Source organism: Protopterus annectens, chromosome 15.part0 (genome assembly GCF_019279795.1).
Source record: "Protopterus annectens isolate FY-2018-M chromosome 15.part0, PAN1.0, whole genome shotgun sequence".
Taxonomy (NCBI): Eukaryota; Metazoa; Chordata; order Ceratodontiformes; family Protopteridae; genus Protopterus; species Protopterus annectens.
This window is the reverse complement of record NC_056749.1, coordinates 676,083,584-676,103,550: the sequence shown is the minus strand read 5'-3', so window position 1 is coordinate 676,103,550 and position 19,967 is coordinate 676,083,584. Positions and strand designations below refer to the sequence as shown.

General features: G+C 39.5%; 1 protein-coding gene across 1 annotated transcript in view; it reads right to left on the bottom strand.

Moving 5' to 3' along the window:
- MCF2 (MCF.2 cell line derived transforming sequence) overlaps positions 1 to 19,967 on the bottom strand; it is a 1,891,050-nt gene that overhangs the window by 1,059,018 nt on the left and 812,065 nt on the right. The window lies entirely within an intron of this gene.

Here is a 19,967-nt window from a genome sequence, read left to right as displayed (position 1 = left end):
CAATGACAAAACTACCCATTTTAGAAAATTTGAACCATAAAAGGCAACCCCAGACTTCTGTCATTACAATTCACCAATATCACTAGATACAAAATCTCTACAGAAGTAAAATCATCGGAATTCCACAGTAAAATAAATCTGTAACTAATAAAGATGATGCTACTGGCAAACAACTTTACATCTCAATGTTTCATCTACAAATTCAGTGCCTGTTGCCCTTATAGTAATCATTTATATTACATAGAAAATTTGGTAAACTGGTAATATTGCAATAGAAATGACTGAAACCAACCAGTTCATAGTTCTCATACAAGCCATCTCATACAAAGTAGGAAACACTCAGGAGTGTAGAGTCCCTATTTCTCCTTATAATACACCAAATAATCTGCAGTCATATGGGTACTGCAATATCAGCACTTCTGCAAAGTCAGTACTTCATCTATATGGTGTGGAAGTAGAAGCCACAGCCTTCTGTACCAAAAGTGATTATGCTACTAACACTGCTTTCAGATTCTACAACAGTGTGCCATTTGATAAAACAGTTGCACATTGAAAACAGACTTGGCACTAACAGCAATAGCCACTTGCTAAACAGTACAGCCTCACAATGAAAACAGGCTTAGCATGAGCAGTAACCTTAATCAGTCTGGAAAGTGGAGAATTAAGTTTACCTTTGGGCTATTTTCAAACTACAGGCTCCTTGAACACATTTTTATGGCCATGAATAACCATATGTGTTCTTTGATTCACCTTCCTGATTGTAATAAATTATATTCCTTGCACAATACAGCACCAGTTGTTAGCAAGTTTTAAATTTGTAATTTTTAACATTTTTCCAGCAAGCAATGAAACAAAATGCATGACCCAATAATGCCAAAACTTCCAATTTCAGAACATTGTAACCATAAAAGGCCACTCAAACTAATCCACCAGTGTCAATCATAAGCACAATCTCTGCAGAAGTAAAATTCATCCGAATAATTCTACATTAAAGAGATTTGTAAATAATGAAGAGGTTGTTACTGGCAAACAACTTTACATTTCAGTGTTTCATCTACAAATTCAGTTCCTGCTGCCCTTGACAAAGAAATTGCTTACTTTACATTAAAAAAACTGGTAATAGGGAATGACTGAGAAACTGACAACTAGGCATCTTATAGAAAAGAGGACACTCAGGAATGCAGACCCCTATCCCCTTAAAATGCACCAAATAACCGGCAACTAAGGCATTACATACCATACCTCCATACCTCTCAGTACAAGAAAGCTGAACAAAGCCTAAAATATTAGGGGGGGGGGCAAAGGCCACAAAAAGAGGGACAAATTAAAATATTGCTTTTACAGACTTAGAAGCATTTGTCTTAGCATGCATTTTCTGAAGGAAATGAGGGCTGAAACTCAAATGTTTGGCATTTAGTTATTTCAATCCTCAGTGATTTGCCAGAAAACCATAACTTTTATGAGGAATAGGCCTAAAATATAAGTCAAAAATCGGGGCAGTTGAGAGGTATGCATACCTCTCAACCTCTTAGTGCAAAAAATCTGGGCAGAGCTTGCAGCACTAGTGACTTCAGTCCTCCCTGATTTGCCAGAAAACCACAAATTATGAGAAACAGACAAGCTATAATGCTAAATCTGGATACTTGAGAGGGGACCTCATTTTTTGTATGTTTTCCAAATTACTGGTACATCTTTCAAGACTGAAGTCGCAGCACTAATGCAAACCTGTCAGACTTCTATCAACTTTCTAAGTTTGTAAGAGCAATATTTAAAAAGTTTTCCTATTTTAGGGCCATTATCCCACTTTATGGCTTAGTCCAGATTTCTTGCTCTAAAAAGTTGAGAGGTATCCAGTATGAGTGATACACACACACACACACACACACACTAGTCCAGATTTCTTGCTCTAAGAAGTTGAGAGGTATCCAGTATGAGTGATACACACACACACACACACACACACACACACACACACACACACACACACACACACACACACACACACACACTAGTCCAGATTTCTTGCTCTAAGAAGTTGAGAGGTATCCAGTATGAGTGATACACACACACACACACACACACACACACACACACACACACGTCCAGATTTCTTGCTCTAAGAAGTTAAGGTATCCAGTATGAGTGATACACACACACACACACACACACACACACACACACACACACACACACACACACACACACACGTCCAGATTTCTTGCTCTAAGAAGTTGAGAGGTATCCAGTATGAGTGATACACACACACACACACACACACACACACAAGTCCAGATTTCTTGCTCTAAGAAGTTGAGAGGTATCCAGTATGAGTGATACACACACACAAGTCCAGATTTCTTGCTCTAAGAAGTTGAGAGGTATCCAGTATGAGTGATACACACACACACACACACACACACACACACACACACACACACACACACACACACACACACACACACACACACACACACACCTTCCCTTTCATACAGCAACTAACGACTACTTTAGATTCTACACACTCCAATTCTGCTCTCATACAAAACTCAAGCACTTCTCTCATACAGAAATAAGATAAACTACTAGTTTAAAGTAAGCACACACCTACCTTGTCTGTTCTACCACAACACACACACACACCTTCCCTTTCATACAGCAACTAACGACTACTTTAAATTCTACACACTCCAATTCTGCTCTCATACAAAACACAAGCACTTCTCTCATACAGAAATGAGAGAAACTACTAGTTTAAAGTAAGCACACACCTACCTTGTCTGTTCTGCCACAGCAGCACACACATACAGCGACTCTCTCACAAAGCAACACACACACACACACACACCTACTCTCTTGCACAGCAACAAAGACTCTCAAAGGAACGATCGGCTAGTTTAAATTCCATATACACACACACACACACACACACACACACACACACACACACACACACACACACACACACACCTACTATCACACAGTAACATACACACAGTTTATATCTCATACAAACAGAACGAATTTAAATTCCATACACATATGTATATACCCACACACATTCTTTCTCATACAGAACTAAACAGTTTAAATTACACATAAACGCATACACTTACCTTCTTTATAATCCAAACGGCCACACATGGAGACACAAACAACTTTTCTTTTGAACTGCTGGCTTAAATTACGCGTGGAACTGCAGAATCCATTTTGATGACGTTGGCGTCATGACGCATGCAAGTTTCTCCTTAAAGGAGAAGATTCTTACACTACACCTGCAGCTGTAAGTGGGAGGGTGCTAGTCTCGACTCCCCCACCCTCCGCACGCAAGTTTCTCCTTAAAGGAGAAGATTCTTGCACTACACCTGCAGCTGTAAGTGGGAGGGTGCTAGCCTCGCTTCCCCCACCCTCCGCCCTCTAGTTCCAGCACCAAGAAGAGTGCGAACTTTATGTTAATTAAAAAAATAAGCAAGTAAGTGCATAACGTGCCCTTTATGAGGCTAGCCTGTACAGTGCCCTAGGCGGTCACCTAGTTCGCCTATGCCTAAGGCCGGTCATGCTCTGAGGTAGGCAGTGGGTTTCATTCCTGTTAACTGAAATCTAGGGATAAACTTGCTCAAGCATAGGAAAATCTTCTCATAAGAAATGATTCATTCTTCTAATGGACAAAAAAAAATTGATTGCTAATTTTATCTGTTTTGTGATAAGCCTGATTGCTAAAGTTATCTGTTGTGCAATCTCTCCTACTTGTGTTGCATATTTTGTTCCTAAATCCAAGGGCAAGGCCTCACATTTAGTTGTGTCAGTAGTTGTTGAAGGGCACATAACAGGCATATAACAACCAAACCAAACAGTACCAAAAAAAATAAATAAATAAAACAGAAAAGAGAAGTGATGTTAACAGAACAAGGTGGTCTTACACAGGCTATGTTATAGCAGTTGGTTGTCACCCTTTATAAAGGGTTAGGGGCCTAAGTGAACAAACTCAAAACTACTCAAGATGAAACAGGAAAGAAGTGGAAATCAAAAGAAGACATTAGAAAGCTCTGACTCAGCCGCACTGCAAGCAAAATAAAATTGATGAGCATAGCCTGTCAGAGAGGATAAACAGAAAAACGTACAGCATAATTAGCAACAAACTTTGCAACAAGTTGACTTAAAATGAGATATTTTGTCCCCTTTCTCATAATCTCACATCTCTAAAGACATTAACCTGACTTGATACTGAAGACACAGAGGCATTTCATACATCCTTCAAACGCGTGGTCCCTGCTAGTCAATAGCCATGAGAACAGTGGAAGAAGTATCTAGTACCAACTTCAAGTGTGCTGTTCTGTCATGTTATGAAATTATTTAGGAAACATGCATACAATAGTTCTGTTTTCCTTTAGACCAGGAAATGTTCCCTGACCAAGATATTCCAGATGAGAAATTTGTGCCAGAAGTGGACCAGAAACCTGAGAGCACTACCCACAGACCATTGTAGAATTTCTCACCGTAGTAGAATATTTTATCCTAGGTCGTACATTATTGCCTAACGTATCTGTACAGGTCAGTCTCCATATCAGAGGACCACAAACCATGACAACACCAACTGTAAGGCCAACAGTCTTAACTTCAGTCCATACAATCTATTTTGCATAGCCCATCCTGTGAATTAACAGTCAAGGAAGAGAATTTACCAGACGGATGCACCTAAGATGATAAAAGAACTGCATTCATATTTTGTCCATGGGAAGCTAAGCCATTTTTGCAGAGATATATTCCTGGATAACTAACAGGTAAATGCACTGGTGGATAGGGGTTCCACTTATTCTTTAAAATATAAGATTTCAACAAAACAAATTTGTACAAGTGATGGCATCTGTGAGAATCAAATGCATAAATTGAGATATGAAAGAGGGCAAAACAGTTACAGCTTGATACAAGAGTGGAGTCAGATAGAAATGATCATTATGTATGCACTGTATGAACTCATTCCAGGAACTGATATGTAATGTTTATTAAGGTCCTAGAAAATAAAGTATATAATGACGTTAGGGTTTACAGCATTAAAACAGTCATGTAAGGAACAGATTAAATCACACCATTTAACAACACCAGTTAGCAGGAAACAACCTGGGCGGCCATGGTGGTGCAGCTGTTAGCATTGTCACCTCACAGCAAGAGGTTCTCTGGTTCGATCCTCGGCTGGGGTGCCTTCTGTGCAGAGTCTGCATGTTCTCCCTGTAGTTGTGTGGGTTTCCTCTGGGTTCTCCGGTTTCCTCCCACATCCCAAAGACATGCTGTAGGTGGATTGGACACTCTAACTTGGCCCTAGGCATGAGTGTGTGTGTGTGTGTGTGTGTGTGTGTGTGTGTGTGTGTGTGTGTGTGTGTGTGTGTGTGTGCACCTTCCATGGAAGGTTGGGTGCCGGGCTGGCAACTCGACACCGTAAAACCTCTACTGCCAATCATGAGAGGACAGGTGATCGGCTGTGGTGACCCCTAACCGAGAAAAGCCGAAAGAATAAGTTAGCAGAAAACAACCCATTACAGTGAGAAAAACATAACATGAAACTTATGGAAGATAAAATATAACAATGGAAACATAGACTCAGGAAGATGCAGCCCTGCTGGCAAGTCACTCAACTTTTTTGACTGCAAACTTGAAACTCTCTCACAAACACACCCAGAGGAGAAACATGCAAGTCAAACAAAAACATACAGAGAAAGAGCAGCCCATTTTATGCAGCTTGAGATGGTGTGACACAGCAATCTGCAGTACTGCACAGCCTATCCTAAATGTCAGTTCACCTCTACTTATATCCATTTTAAAAGACCCTTGTTCTTTTAGCATAGTGCATCACACTTTGCACACAGAAAGATGATTGCCATTGGCTATTTGGACAGAAAATGCCAGTTGGATCAGTATATGATAGCAGTATCTAACTGCATATGATGATGCACAATGTCTCAACAAATATTACTGTTAGTACACCACAGGTAGCCCTGAAGATGTGTGAAACATTTATTTAAGCAGACATCACAACTAAACAAACCTATCCCTGATTAAAATACACCAGTCTGGGTCCTGCATGAGACATACTAAATTTGTTTATGAAGGATATACTTAGGATACTGACATATACTGAACCACAAGGTCAGGATGAAGTGTCATCTTTTTTGCTGTTTGCAAATAGGGGGAGACTATGCAAACCAGTACTGGGTTTAGTCTCCTGCAGGTAATAAACACGGGATGAATCAGACAGGACTACTAGGAGTCCGACATTACACTGGAATACTAAGCTGGCCATGCCATAGAGCTGTCAATGAAAAGACTTGATAAGACACATGCAGAAACACCCAGCCTTAGCAAATACACATACCAAAGCCAGACAGGTATGACAGGAATGAAAATAAATGAATATGAATGATCCTAAAAGTTTCTGGGTATCAAGTTTTTATAGGATTATTACTCACATCCAAACATGTGACTGCAGTGGTGGTACTGCGGTAGCGCTGTCGCCTCTCAGTAAGACGTTGTCCTGTTCGATGCTCAGCTAGAGCGTCTTCTGTGTGGAGACATGCGTGAATGGGCGTACCTTCATTGAAGGTTGTGCATCAGGGTTGGCAACTCAGCACGTAAAAATCTACTGCCAATCATTAGTGGACCGGAGTTCCACTGCGGCAACCCCTAACCAGGAAAAGCCGAAAGACACAACAACTCACATCCAGACATGCAGTACGTAGACTGGACAATTTAAACTGGCCATAGATGTGAGTGTGCATTTGAGTGTGTGGTATGAAAGAACTACCATGGCAGGATTAGCCTCCCAGTGGTGTGAACCTTGGCTCTAGATGATTGTCACTGTTGAAGGGACACCATGGCCATATGTGCAAAAATAGGAAAAGGGGGTTGTGGTTGGTTGGATGGTTGGTCGGATGGATGGATGGAAGGATTACTCACATCCCCATATAAATTATAAGCTAGGTGGCAAGAGCACTATGTTAGGTTATTTTGAGCCAGTTACCTATCTGATTACTGTTAAGTTCAGTAGAACCAGCAAATCCCAAGGTGTCCTCTGTCTGTTTATTCTGACAAAGACAAGAAGACTTGTTTTTAACAGTGCATCACCAGGACTTGGGAAAAGCTGAGCTCCCTAAATGGATATAGGAAGTAGTAAACAAACATAAGACACTGTTTTCAGCCCTAACAAAGAAAACCACTCAATGCATCATATGATGCACATACAAAAGGGCATAACTTGCAAACAGTGTGGGACTAAATCCTATACAGAGTTAGAGTTGCCATATTAGAAGCATGCATGAACGCTGCTACGTGGCATAATTGGGTAGTCCCACAGTAAATGTTCAGCTGACAAGGTGCTAGCAAAAAATGGGCAACTACTACACATGAGCTTCTACGATATGCACAAAAAAAATCACATCTGATACCTAATCTGTACCTGCATGTTTTTTCCAATGGGTATTAAAAACTACTTTTGTGCACTAAAACCAACCAATTACATTTTTGCCTTTCATTGGTTTACACCAGTACTCTGATACCTTTTGAGTGATACAGTGTTCTGCCACATTACAGATTGTAATGCGCACACTTTTGCAAAAGAAGGATCATTATAGTTAAGTTATTTTTAAGCAATTTTCTTGAAAAACTATGCACAAGTTAAAGAAATTATCTGAAAATGTTTCAGAATATTATCACACTGAACAAAATCAAACATTAGTCTACAGTATCAGGAATTAGTTTCCTGCAGCTTTATGTTACAGATGGGAAATGACTCCCTGAAACTAACAAAATAAATTTATTTATTTACATTTGTTAACCAGGATAGTCCAACAGGGTTACATAAACCCCTTTCCAGCAGAGCCCAGAGAAGAAATGCTCAATAGTAAAGTACTGAAAAAGATAAATATATGAGAAGTACAAAAAAGATAAACTTTACAGGCAAAAATATAAATAAAAAGTGGAACAATATTATACATTTCCAAGTAAAGTAAATAACATTAGAAGTTGTGATAACATTCAGTTGCAGATGCTATAAGAGAGGAAGCTGAAAGGATAAGTCAGTGAGAAAAAGGAGAGAATAGCATTAGTGGTGGTGTAAAATGGTGGGTGGAATGGTTTATCTTGTGAGGGGGGTGAAATAAATGGAGATGTAAGGAGGAGGATGGTGTAATCTACGGGCTACCTGGAAAAGAGCTTGAGAATGTAAGACTAAGATGAAAAAGAGAAAAAATGAAGGGAAGAAATAAGGAGAAATGAAGAAAATAGAAAGGTAGAGAAACGGGCGGGTTATTGGAAGTGAGAAGCGAGAAAGGAAGTTAGCGATATGTGTGAATGCTGAGTGAATTACTAAAGTCTTTAAGAGGGAATCAGATACAGTTATGCAAAAACAAGAACTACCTTACTGATACAACACCCCTAAAAGCAGACACAGTACACAGGGATTTGGGGACTTCTGTAGACAGTAACCTGACTTTTGACCAACATGTGTCTAAAGTTGTAAGAAAATCCTTCTGTGTCACTCAGCTTATAAGTGATGGCATGGCATCTAGGTCCAGGGAAGGCATTGTGTTGCTGTACTCAGAGATCATCATATCAATCGTTGAGTAGAACAGCCCTTTCTGTATGCACCTGCCCAGACACATGCAACATCTGGAACATCCAAGGGCCTTCACAAAAAAAATACAGGGTGTAAGTATAATGTCCTGTGCAGATCGCCTGAAAGCCCTACCTCCATACTCTGTTTCCTTACAGACTGCTAAGAGTTGATTTATGCCTGGCATACAAAACATCCTTGGATCCCATTCTGATGGACTTTTGCAAATCAACAAAATGAACAGCACCATAACTATTAGATCTAAGGATTTTAAACTTTGCCTGTGACTTTAATAGGACATGCCAGAGGGAGAGGTACATATCTCAGAGACTCCCTAGTCTCTGGAATACGCTTACTGTTCGTATGATGTACAGACCTTCCCTAACCCTGTTCAAATGCAACCTTGACCACTGGATGGGAAATCAGAAAATCGACCCTTGTCTTAACCTTATGTCTCCGATGGGCACAGGAAAGTCTCTACATTAAGACTGAGAGTTTTAGAGACTTTGGGTGATTTTATCAACAAAGACATTCCAGAGAATGGCTACAATACACAGATAATCCCCACAAAGGTAGAAGCACATATTCTTGTAATTCATGAAAACAGTACAGATTTGTGTCCATTTCTTCTTCCTTTTATTGTATTAACACTGGTTGGTCCTATGAGGCCCCAGGGTAGTTCAATCTCAATTCCAGCTGTTCACTTTATATCATAGGATGTACTGTTTGTGATGCATTTTGTGTAGGAAGGGTGAACCTTTGTTTCAAATGAAAGATAAATGACCATAATTATGACACCTCAGTTAATGATCAAAAATGCTTTGTTTAAACACTCAGTTGTCTGTGCAAATTTTAAAAGATTTTATTCCATCTATTGGATGCTGTGAATCTTGATATATCGTAGGTATATTTGATAAATTAATTGGACTGCAGAAAATATAATTGGCAGTCACTTTTAGCTGCATCAATATCTCCATGATTGAATGACCAAATACACTTTAAAACAATGATTAAAATGAACTTTTTAAAGGACTTATAGGAATTTTGGTTTTATTCTAGTTTGTTTTTATCAGTTTGTCACATGATGATTTATGCAGTATTGTCGCAGTATTGTCACATGGCTTATTTACTATTTAAACTGCTGCGATTTTAAACTGAATCAATCTGATGAAGTCTCCTTGCATAAAAGAAAACACTTACTGGTCATTTTAATAAAGGATCATAGCGCCAGTCGGTATGAGTTTACACTGTCTTTTTTTGCTTTGTTTTTGTTTGCCACAGTTACTAGTGTTTGGTTTGAGTGTTCTGAACTGAAATAGGAAGTTAACAGGTGGTGTAGTAGTATGCATAAAATGGCTAACGTAGTAAAAAATGTCACAAAGTAACCAATACATTTAGCTCCACATTATGAAGCTGTAGAAGTGTATAAATGGATATATTGCTGTACTGACTGGTCTGCAACAGTATTACAATACACAGCATAAACTGTAAGAGGCTCAGCAGAAAGACACTCACTTGGCTGTTCAAATGGCTGAAAACAGACTCCTACCTAATAAGCAGTGCAGGACACAGGAAAGAATAGTCATGGAGGCATTAACCACTGTGCTGCAACACAGCAAACCAAAAGAGTGGAACAATAACACCACCATCCTCAGAAGCCTGACAGAACTCAGCCGCTCAGAGCATCACAATTACATCAAATTCTACTTTTGTATGTAAGTACACATTAAACTTTGTGCAAACTACTAAGCAGAAAGTGAAAAACTGACTAAGGAAATAGCACAGATCTTAAGAAAGTTGAATGCATGCTCCAGAATGCATATAAGTTATTTACTTACTTCTGCTGACTGCTGCAGTCCAACTAGGCATGTATGGCATTTATACCGAGTCTGACTAATCCCTACTTGTGGTGAGCTAATACCAACTCAGGCAAATAGGACTGCAGTCTAATTACCTGCAGCACTCAGGAATGCAATATTTCCCTTATGCAGTGTACAAATCCATATAGGTGATGCAGGGATAGAACTCATAGCCTTCTAACTGTCTTGTTACCAGAGGCAAGTAAACTTGAGAGTAAAACAGTCCTGCAATGTAAACAGCTTCATGTCATATTAAAATGACAACACAAACAAAGCAAATTATTGTACAAAAATAGATACAATAAAATAAAACACTAAAATATGTAAATATAACCTTTTACGTATAATCATAACGAAAGAAACCATACTAGTGAGTTTAAAAGTAAGGAGTAATACAAAGTTAACCTGAGCAAAAAGTAAGAATTACTACCTGTGAAACAAATAAGTGGATCTACTTTACTTGCTTGAAATGTCCAAGTACCACTAACATGCTAGAGATTGAGTCCAGGAATACTTGTGTTGACAGTGAACTTTAAGTGTTTTCTTTTTTGTGTGCAGGAGAACAAGCCTTCATTTGTGAGTAAATGAGCCCAGAAGGTTACCCAAAGCATAGCATGGTATCTAAAGAAGCTACAATGGAAGGTATGTGGTTTCATCCACAAGAGTGTAACACTGCACTTCAAGTCTTCAGTGAAGCAAAAAGGAATCAAATGATAGGTCTAGCAGAGTGATTACATCTACTGTCAGGCATGCTGCTGTACATGAACTGCTGGGCTGTAATTCTAAGGTACTGAACAAACTGTCCCATGGAATAAGATGCACACTCAATGTGGGAATGCTTTTTGTTAAAAGAGACTTGCACTTTTGATGAAACTTAACAATGATTTTGATTAAACTTAGAAGAAGCAATTTGTTTTTGAGGAGGTTGGCATAATGGTTAAGGTATTTACCTTACATACATACACAAGGTGCAGGGTTTGATTCTTACATGGGTCTAATTGGTTAGGCTTAAAATGAACCACAAGGGCAGTTAGCCTGGCACTAATCTTTTTTAAAGAAATGGGATACATGGATAGGCTTAGAAAGGCCCTTGTGGTTGTTAGCCTAGTATATTCCTATGAACCTACTTCATTTGTTCTGCTAAGGGCCAGGTTAAAACATTGTCCTTATATGTTCATAGGTGCGTACTAGGCTAATGGCCCTGGGGCCTTTACAAGCCTAGCCCTTAGGATTACCCAGGCATCGTGCCACCCGACCTCAGTTCCCAGTGCCTCTGTCGAGTAAAGCCACTGGACTGATCCCTGGGGTGAATTTTGTATTTCCATCCACTCAACAAGATTTCTCTTGAGAAGGGCCAGCGAGGTGCTCTGCTTGACATGTATGGGAAGTCTATTCCATAGCATTGGCAGTCTCTGGGTTATGAACCTATCCCTCCAGCATTTTCTGTTGATTGTGGTAATGAGGTTGAGGTCTCTGGAGCATGTGGTGCGGAGGGATTGGGATTTCTTTAGATGTAGCATGGCTTTGTATGTCAAGCAGAGATCGCCTCTGAGTAGGCGATATGAGACAGAGAATAGTTGGAGTTGTTTTAGAATGTCCATATAGGACAAATGTTTAAGGCCTAGGATCTTCTTTGTGAAGTACTTTTGTGGCCTCTCCAGTTGTTGCAGGTGTTTAGTGAGGTACATGCCAAATGGGGCATTGTACTCAATGATTGGCCTAATGAGGAAAGAGTAGAGGGTGACAATGACTTCCTTCTTCCTGGATGCAAAACCCTAAGTAAGGAGATATGCACCATAGAAGGACTTTCTGACCACAGTGGCAATGTGGTGGTCAAAAGAGAGGTTGGTGTCAACCTGTGTTCCCAGATCTATTATAACACCTTCTGTGTTCAGTGGACTACCATCGATGTGGTAATTCATGAGAACTGGGTTTTTCCCAAAGGGGATGATGACATATTTTTTAGCATTGAGCTTAAGGCCATGGTTCTGACACCAGTTGTTGGTCTCAGTGAGGCCTTTCTGTAGGATGTCACCATCACTCGGGGAGTTAATAATAGCTCCCAACTTGCAGTTGTCTGTGAACTTTGTCAGCCAGTGTCCCTTTGTGTTGGCCAGGACTTTAGAGAAGTAGATATCAAACAGGAGAGGACCCAGGACCGAACCCTGTGGGACTCCACTCGTGACTGGTCAGCAGTCTGACTTGGAGTCAGCTACTTTCACACTGAGGGTTCTACCTGTGAGCCAGTTTGCAATCCACCTAGTGAAATAGGGGTTGATGCCTAGCTTAGTGAATTTTTCTATGATTCCTGAGTGGGGAATGGTATCAAAGGCCTTGGCCAGATCAAGGTAGGCTGTATGAACCACCTTACCTTCATCCACAGCTCTGGTGACTGACTCAAAGAAGTTGACCAAGTTGAGCAGGCATGATCTACCCTTCACAAAACCAAACTGTGTAGGATCCAGAGTTTGGAGATTCCCTATATCCTTGTTTATTAGGTCCATGATGACACTTTCCATAGCTTTGCATATCAGATTCTTCAGGTTAATGGGGTGATAGTTCCCAGGATCTGTAGTCACTCCTCCTCTGTGGAGAGGGATGACTGTAGTAGTGCACCATGTGGTAGAAACAGAGCCAGTGGTTTGGCTGTGACTGAACAGGGCACACAGGTGAGGTGCCAGTTCACTCTGTAGTTCATGTAGCCATGGATATTGTCAGGTCCCATAGAAGCTGTATTCTTGGCCTTGGACAATGCTGTTTTAACCTGTGCAGCAGTAATACTGGGTGCTTGGCAATCTACTGGTATTGTGACTGGTCCCGAGGGGGGAAGAGGGGTAAAGTTGACACTGAATCTTGTCAGCCAGTATATTGGCAATATCTGTTGGCTCGGTATAGGAGGTACCATTGTGCAGATGCTCAGAGCAAATCTGGGTATTACCGTGGAGATTCTTTACATAAATATAGAAGGCCTTGTGGTTGTGTTTACTATCTGCTGCAATTCTCTTTTCATAGCTAGCTTTAGAGGATTTGATGAGGGATCTCATCTTTTTGTTGAGGCTGATAAGGGAGTTTTTCCAGTCTTGGAAATTCACCTTATTCCGCATCAGTTTCCTCCTCCTGTTGTAGAGTTTATTTATGACAGGGGACCACCAGATTGGCTTCCTTTTTTGGAGGAGAGCATCTATTGGGTATGGTGAGATCCATGCATTTGTGTACATGTTCGTACAGTGCATTGGTGTATGATTCAGCAGTAATGCAACTGATCTCCATTTGCATGGGTGTCGTGAAGTTAGCCACCTCTGTTTTTAGGAGCCCAAAGTTAGCTTTGGAGAAGTTTTTCATGGTGGTTACCTTTGCAGGGGGGGGGTGGGGGGGGGGTTCCAAGGTGATTAGTTTGTGGTCGGATCTATCCGGGGAGGAGTTGACTACTGGTGTAGAGCAATGGTTGCCCATGTTAGTAACGATGACATCAAGGATTTTGCTACCTCTAGTGGGGGTAAGAACGAGCTGGTCCAGGGCATTGGAATTAATGAATTCCAGGAAACATTGGACAAGTATATTGGTACATAAGTAGCTTTCCCAGTAAATGGAGGGGTAGTTCAAGTCGCCCGATATGAGAGTGTTAGGATGTCAATTATATACATTTATGGTTTGCCCTACTTACCTTGCCTAACCGACCTCAGAGAAAGGGGCTCTACTATTCCGCAAAGCAAGAAAGAACAGAATTCTGTACTTGTCTTACTCCTTTTCCAATCCCGAAATGAAATGTTCACACTAACCATAATCAGTCTGCTCTTCTGGGATTATCCAGTGGAAAGAAAGCTGGTTATTTGACAAAATACACGTTTTTCTAAATTTAACATAGATAGATTTTTATATTAACACAGACCAAGCTGGCATAAATACATATCTCTGTAATTCAGTTGTTGTCTTTCTGCTTTTCCCGGTTAGGGGTTGCCATAGCAGAACTCCGGTCCACTAATGATTGGCAGTAGATTTTGACGAATGCCAAGGTACCAGCTCGACGTTCAACCTTCAACGAAGGCACGCCCATTTACGCATATCTTTCGAACGCCCACCCAACCGCAGAGAGGACATACAGACTCCACACAGAAGGCACTCCCCGCACTCCAGCCAAGGATTGAACGGGAGAACCTCTTGCTGTGAGGCAACAGCGCTCTCTGTAATTCAGTAAAGAAATGTTATTTGTTTTTATTTGATAACCAGAGTAGAGTATTGATCCAAATTGACCTTTTTCAAACACAGACCATGAGTACTGTCTTGTTAAGTGACTTGCTCAGAATCACACAGTAGGCAAATGGAGGCCAAGGAAATCAGACTGTAGACTACAGAAAGCAGCTTGTTAAAAGCTCATAAGATCATAGGCTACATAAAATGAAGAACTGTTTTATCTCTCCCCTTACAACAGCAAACAATATGAGAAATGTACAGAGGGACAGCTGAAAAGGACAAGTGTCTCAGAAGTTAGGAAAACTCTCCAGATAAGGTGAGTCATGCTATGGAGGGTTCATGCATAACATCTAGCTAGGAGATGGGGCAGATCAAGTTTCGACATAGCATGGCTACTGCAGCAGACAAGTCCTGTTACCTGATACACTAGCTCACCATGAGCAAGCTCACTCAAGTGACCACTTGCTGCTGAAGCATCTCTGGCAAAATGTGCCCTCTGTCACAATATACACTTTTGTTATGTTTTAAGTTTCAGCTACATGATCGTTTAACCAGTGGAAAAAAGGTCAGGTCCACAACTAGTGAACACTTTCTTGTTTAACTATACTAACTCCACTGCTAGACAGGCAAGGAGATGAGAGAAACAACTGCACGTACACAGGAGGTGGGGGTTGGTATAATGGTTAAGATGTTAACTTCGCAAACACAAGATACAAAGCTTGATTCTTAACTTTGGAAGGGAAACTGGCTAGTTCATTTTTTTTAAATGATTAGAAAGAAAAAAAAAGAATGATGGCTAATGCTTGGATAACAGGATATTAAATGTTTTGGATGCAAATTAATGTCTGATGTTAAAATGAAGAAAAGGAACACAACCAGAGAATTCAAATAATTTCTAAAGTGTACACAGCAGTCTGTAAAAATACAATAGTGTTTTATTCAAATCACAGTTTTCTCCAAAAGTCAGAAAACTTACAAGTTTTTTCATAAAGTATTAGGATACATATCACTTCCTTTTCTTCATATCAGCGAGAAACAAATGGCAAAAATTAAGACGTGCAGGAAAGTGGATTTAAATGTTAATTACAAGTGATAGTGCCCATAGTTTAGAGTTTCAGTAAGCTGTTTAGCATATGTCATCTGACCTTTCAGAACAACAGTATGGATTTGGAATTAAACTATTAACCTCGTAATTTTAGCACAGTTTTGAATATCAGTCAGCTCTACATTCCCCAGAGATGGCTATGACATCCCTTCATTCAACCTGCTGCTTCCTACTATAATTAAGACTGTATAGTTCACTGTCAATTACTAAAAAACACAAAGCATGTTACACAAACCCATTATATTACTTTTCAGATACTGTTCTTATGATCTTTCTGAATAACGTACTTGGAAATAAACAGTGCATTAAATAAATGTTCTTCCCAACTTTGCTAAAACAATCTCCCAACTATATTTAGAAACTATTTTACACATCACAGTTTTGTTGTTTATTGTCCGAAATACTCAGCAAATTCTACTCATTAGAAATCTGGCTGACACACTGTCAAAATGTGAGCTGCTGCTAACGGATGCATGTGATCATCATTTCTACAGCACAACTGTCAGACTGGTGCTGACTGATAGAATGGATCAGTGTCTGGAAAAAGAGTGGATATGCTGGTATAATTTCTTACTAGACAGACTGCAAATGCAAAACAGGTGAATAATGTTACAGAATGTTAGCTATTTGTTTTACTGAAGCCCACAATAAACTATGGCTTTGAACAACATCACATAAATGTTAAGTTTTTCTTACCACAAACTTTCCCCTTCCCATGCAAAGGAGACCTCATTAAAGTTTTTTTTTTTTTTTAAAGTTCTCTAACATTTGCCTTTACATCTTTCAGATCATTTAAGTAAGGACAGGTACATGCCAAGCATGTGTTATTACAAAAAAAACAGAGTAATTTATTTTATTTTATTTTACATTTGTTGATCGGGCTAGTCTAACTGGATATATGTCCATTTTCGGTGAGGCCCGGGGAGAAAAGCTCCACATAAAAAGCAGATAGTTGCAACTACATATACGGTTCACTTATCAGACAAAACAGCTGTTTACATGGTAACACAGTAATCAAGAGAGATAGCAAACATTTTAAGACCAAACAATAATAGAAGAAGAAAAATGATTTAGAAGGTTGTGAGACATTCCAAAATCAAAGTAGGATATACATCACAGAAGAACAAATAATTATTTACAAGGCAGGGACACATTATTTAAAAGGCAGTGACTCATTTATAAGGCAGTGACACATTCATAAAGTCCTTGCTGGGTATGATCATCCTAACCTATAATAGTATCTGAGAAGAATGGATTTTATACAGTCTCAAGTTAGCTAACTTAAGATTAGCAGACGGGTAGAAGGTAATGGTATTAAAAGTAGCAATGAAGTGAGAACCTAGGATAACAGGGAGAGGAATCAGTCTGGGTTGATACAAGGACATAGCCAGTGGGTTGTACGGTGTAATTTGAGTTTCTTTTTGAATAGTGCAGTTGAAGAAAGAGATGCGAATTCACCAGGAAGTAGGTTCCAGATTTTTCCAACAGAGTTGAGAAAAGGGAATCCCCTGCTTTATTGTTGGGTTTTTGTCTAGATACCAGTAGTTTATTTGATGAGTATAGGTTTGTAAGATTTTTATACGGGGTGATTAGATTCATGAGATCGGTGTGTTGCCTGGATGATAAAGGGTTTTATGGGCAATAATCAGTTGGTGGAATAGAATATGATTATGCAGTTCCAGTCAACCCAGTTGTTTCAGATTTTGGCAGTGGTGGGTTCTGAAAGGGGAGCCAGTTGCAAATCTGGCAATGTTATTGCAGGAGGTTGCCAGTTTGTTGAGGTTGCTTTTAGATAGATTAGTGTATACAGGAGAGGCATAGAGGAGAGTTGAGATAAGGTTGGTGTGGGCAATAGTAGTTATAGCTATGGGAGGAAGGAAGGGTTTAATCTTATAAAGAGAGCCTAGTTTTCTGTTAACTGATTTTATTGTGGTGTTGACATGAGTATCATAGTTAAGGGTGTGATCTATTGTTACTCCTAAGAGTTTGGTGGTAGTGTCAGGAGATATGACTGTGCCGTTATTAGATTTGATAATGAAGTTAATTGGGGTTGACTTTTGTGTGGGAGTAAAGAGCAATAATTTAGTCTTTTTGGGGTTAAGGAGGAGACAGCACTGTAAGAACCATGTTTCTACTAATTCAAAGACATTTTGGGTGAGGGACTGCAGTTCAGATGGACCACTAGTGGAGCATGTTAATGTGGAGTCTTCTGCATATTGTATGCATGTAGCTTGAAGGATGTTTACATTTAGATCGTTGATAAAAATTGAGAATAGAAGAGGGCCCAATATAGAACCTTGGAGTACACCAAGGGTGACAGGAAAGTGGTTAGATAAACTATTATCCCAAAGCACTGCCTTGCCTGTTATCTATGTAGGACTTGAACCACAGTAGTGCCTGTGTATCATGTGAGAGGGACTTAAGTATATTCAACAGTAGCTGATGGTTGACCATGTCAAATGCTTTTGAGAGATCAGTAAAGATTGCGGAGGAAAGAGTGTTACTGTTATGGTTTTTATTAATGTGGTCAAAAAATGATAGGAGGGCAGTGGTGGTGCTATGGAAAAGCCTAAAGCCATGCTGAGAGTTAGCTAATAGGCTATTTTGGAGAAGGTGGTCTAACAGTTGATGGTGGATGTATTTTTCCATAATTTTAGCTAAGGGAGAGAGTAGGGCAATTGGATGAAAGTTAGAGAGTTCTATTGAATTACCACCTTTGTGTAAGGGGATTATATAGGAGATTTTCCAAATGGATGGGATGGTACCTTCTGTTATGGTTCTATTTATTAGGATAGAAATAGGATAGGCTATAAACTAGGTACTACATCATCGAATGTGTATGCATGTATACATATTGTCAGTGAAATGTCTTAAATGTATACACTTAACACGTAAGAGTGTGTTATTGATCACAGAGTAAGCAGCACACCTCACCTGAACAGCAAGGCCTGAAGTTGCAGGACTCACCCTAAATAAAAGCAGGGGTTTCAAGGCTAGAACTTAAAGGTACTTGAATAGGGAAAACTCCATCCACATGTAGTTTTTCTTATCCCATATTTTACATGTTCATCTCTTTATCTGTCTGTACGTGTGTTTTAGGTTTTCTGGACTCTCTGCACAACAACATGCTATTTTCTTTTTCTATGTATGTAACACGTTGATGGAGCATCCCAACACCATAAAGATATGGGAAAAAGGGGGGTGATGATGATGATGATGCATGTGGAATCCACTAAGTGGAGTGATAGACACCCATATCAAAGGCATTCCATTTGCAGGGTCAATAAAAATGTTTTGGTCTGATGCTGTTCAGCTTAGTATTAGTATCAGTATTAGTCACAGGTTGCAAACTTCTCACACCTTAGCTAAAAACTTAGTTTGAATCTACCATTTTGTTAGAAAAAAAGTAACCCGACTCCACTACTCTTTCAAGTCTAACATTCAAATGTTCTTTAAAACACTGCATCGGAGATGACCATTCATAAAATAGAAGACAGCAAAGTATTTCAAAATGACATACTGTTTCTGCAGTATAAAGAGTCAAAGTAAGAAATTACAGTAGTCTCATTAAACACTGAAGAGAAATGATCCGAATATGTGATCATTTCGGCACAATGCACATTGTTTTCCTTGAAATAACAGGGAGAAACCCATGAATGCAAAATGAAATCATAAAGCCTGGCTTCCCCAAGGCCATTTTTAGGATATATTACCCACATAAAGTAATGCACAGACATTAGAACTGTAGAACAATATAATGAAAAACATTTTTTTCAGTTTTTTTGGGTGTGGTAGTCCTTTAATTCAACTTTCACTCGTAATGAGTTCAAAGTCATTGTATCTTTCAGCTACAAGCAGGATACTGTCCTTTGAATTTGGAACTGAAATTATTATATAGAGACCATATAATCGACTTTCCAAAATGTCAGTGCTTTCTACAGAGATTGTGGTACAGTGGACATTAGTGAATTTACACATTCCCCCCTGTAGTGCAGTCTTGGAGTTGATTTATAATTTGCAGGGGTGTGGGGGAGGCATGGGGGTGGGGCTTGTCTCTTTGCAAAAACACAACGTTTTGTTAATTTTTTTTTAGCTTTCAACATTATGGAATGCTGAGCACATGGTCTCGACCATTCGACCATATGTTATACATTCCATGACTTTGATGTTACAATAGGGACCCCGTATATATATATATATATATATATATATA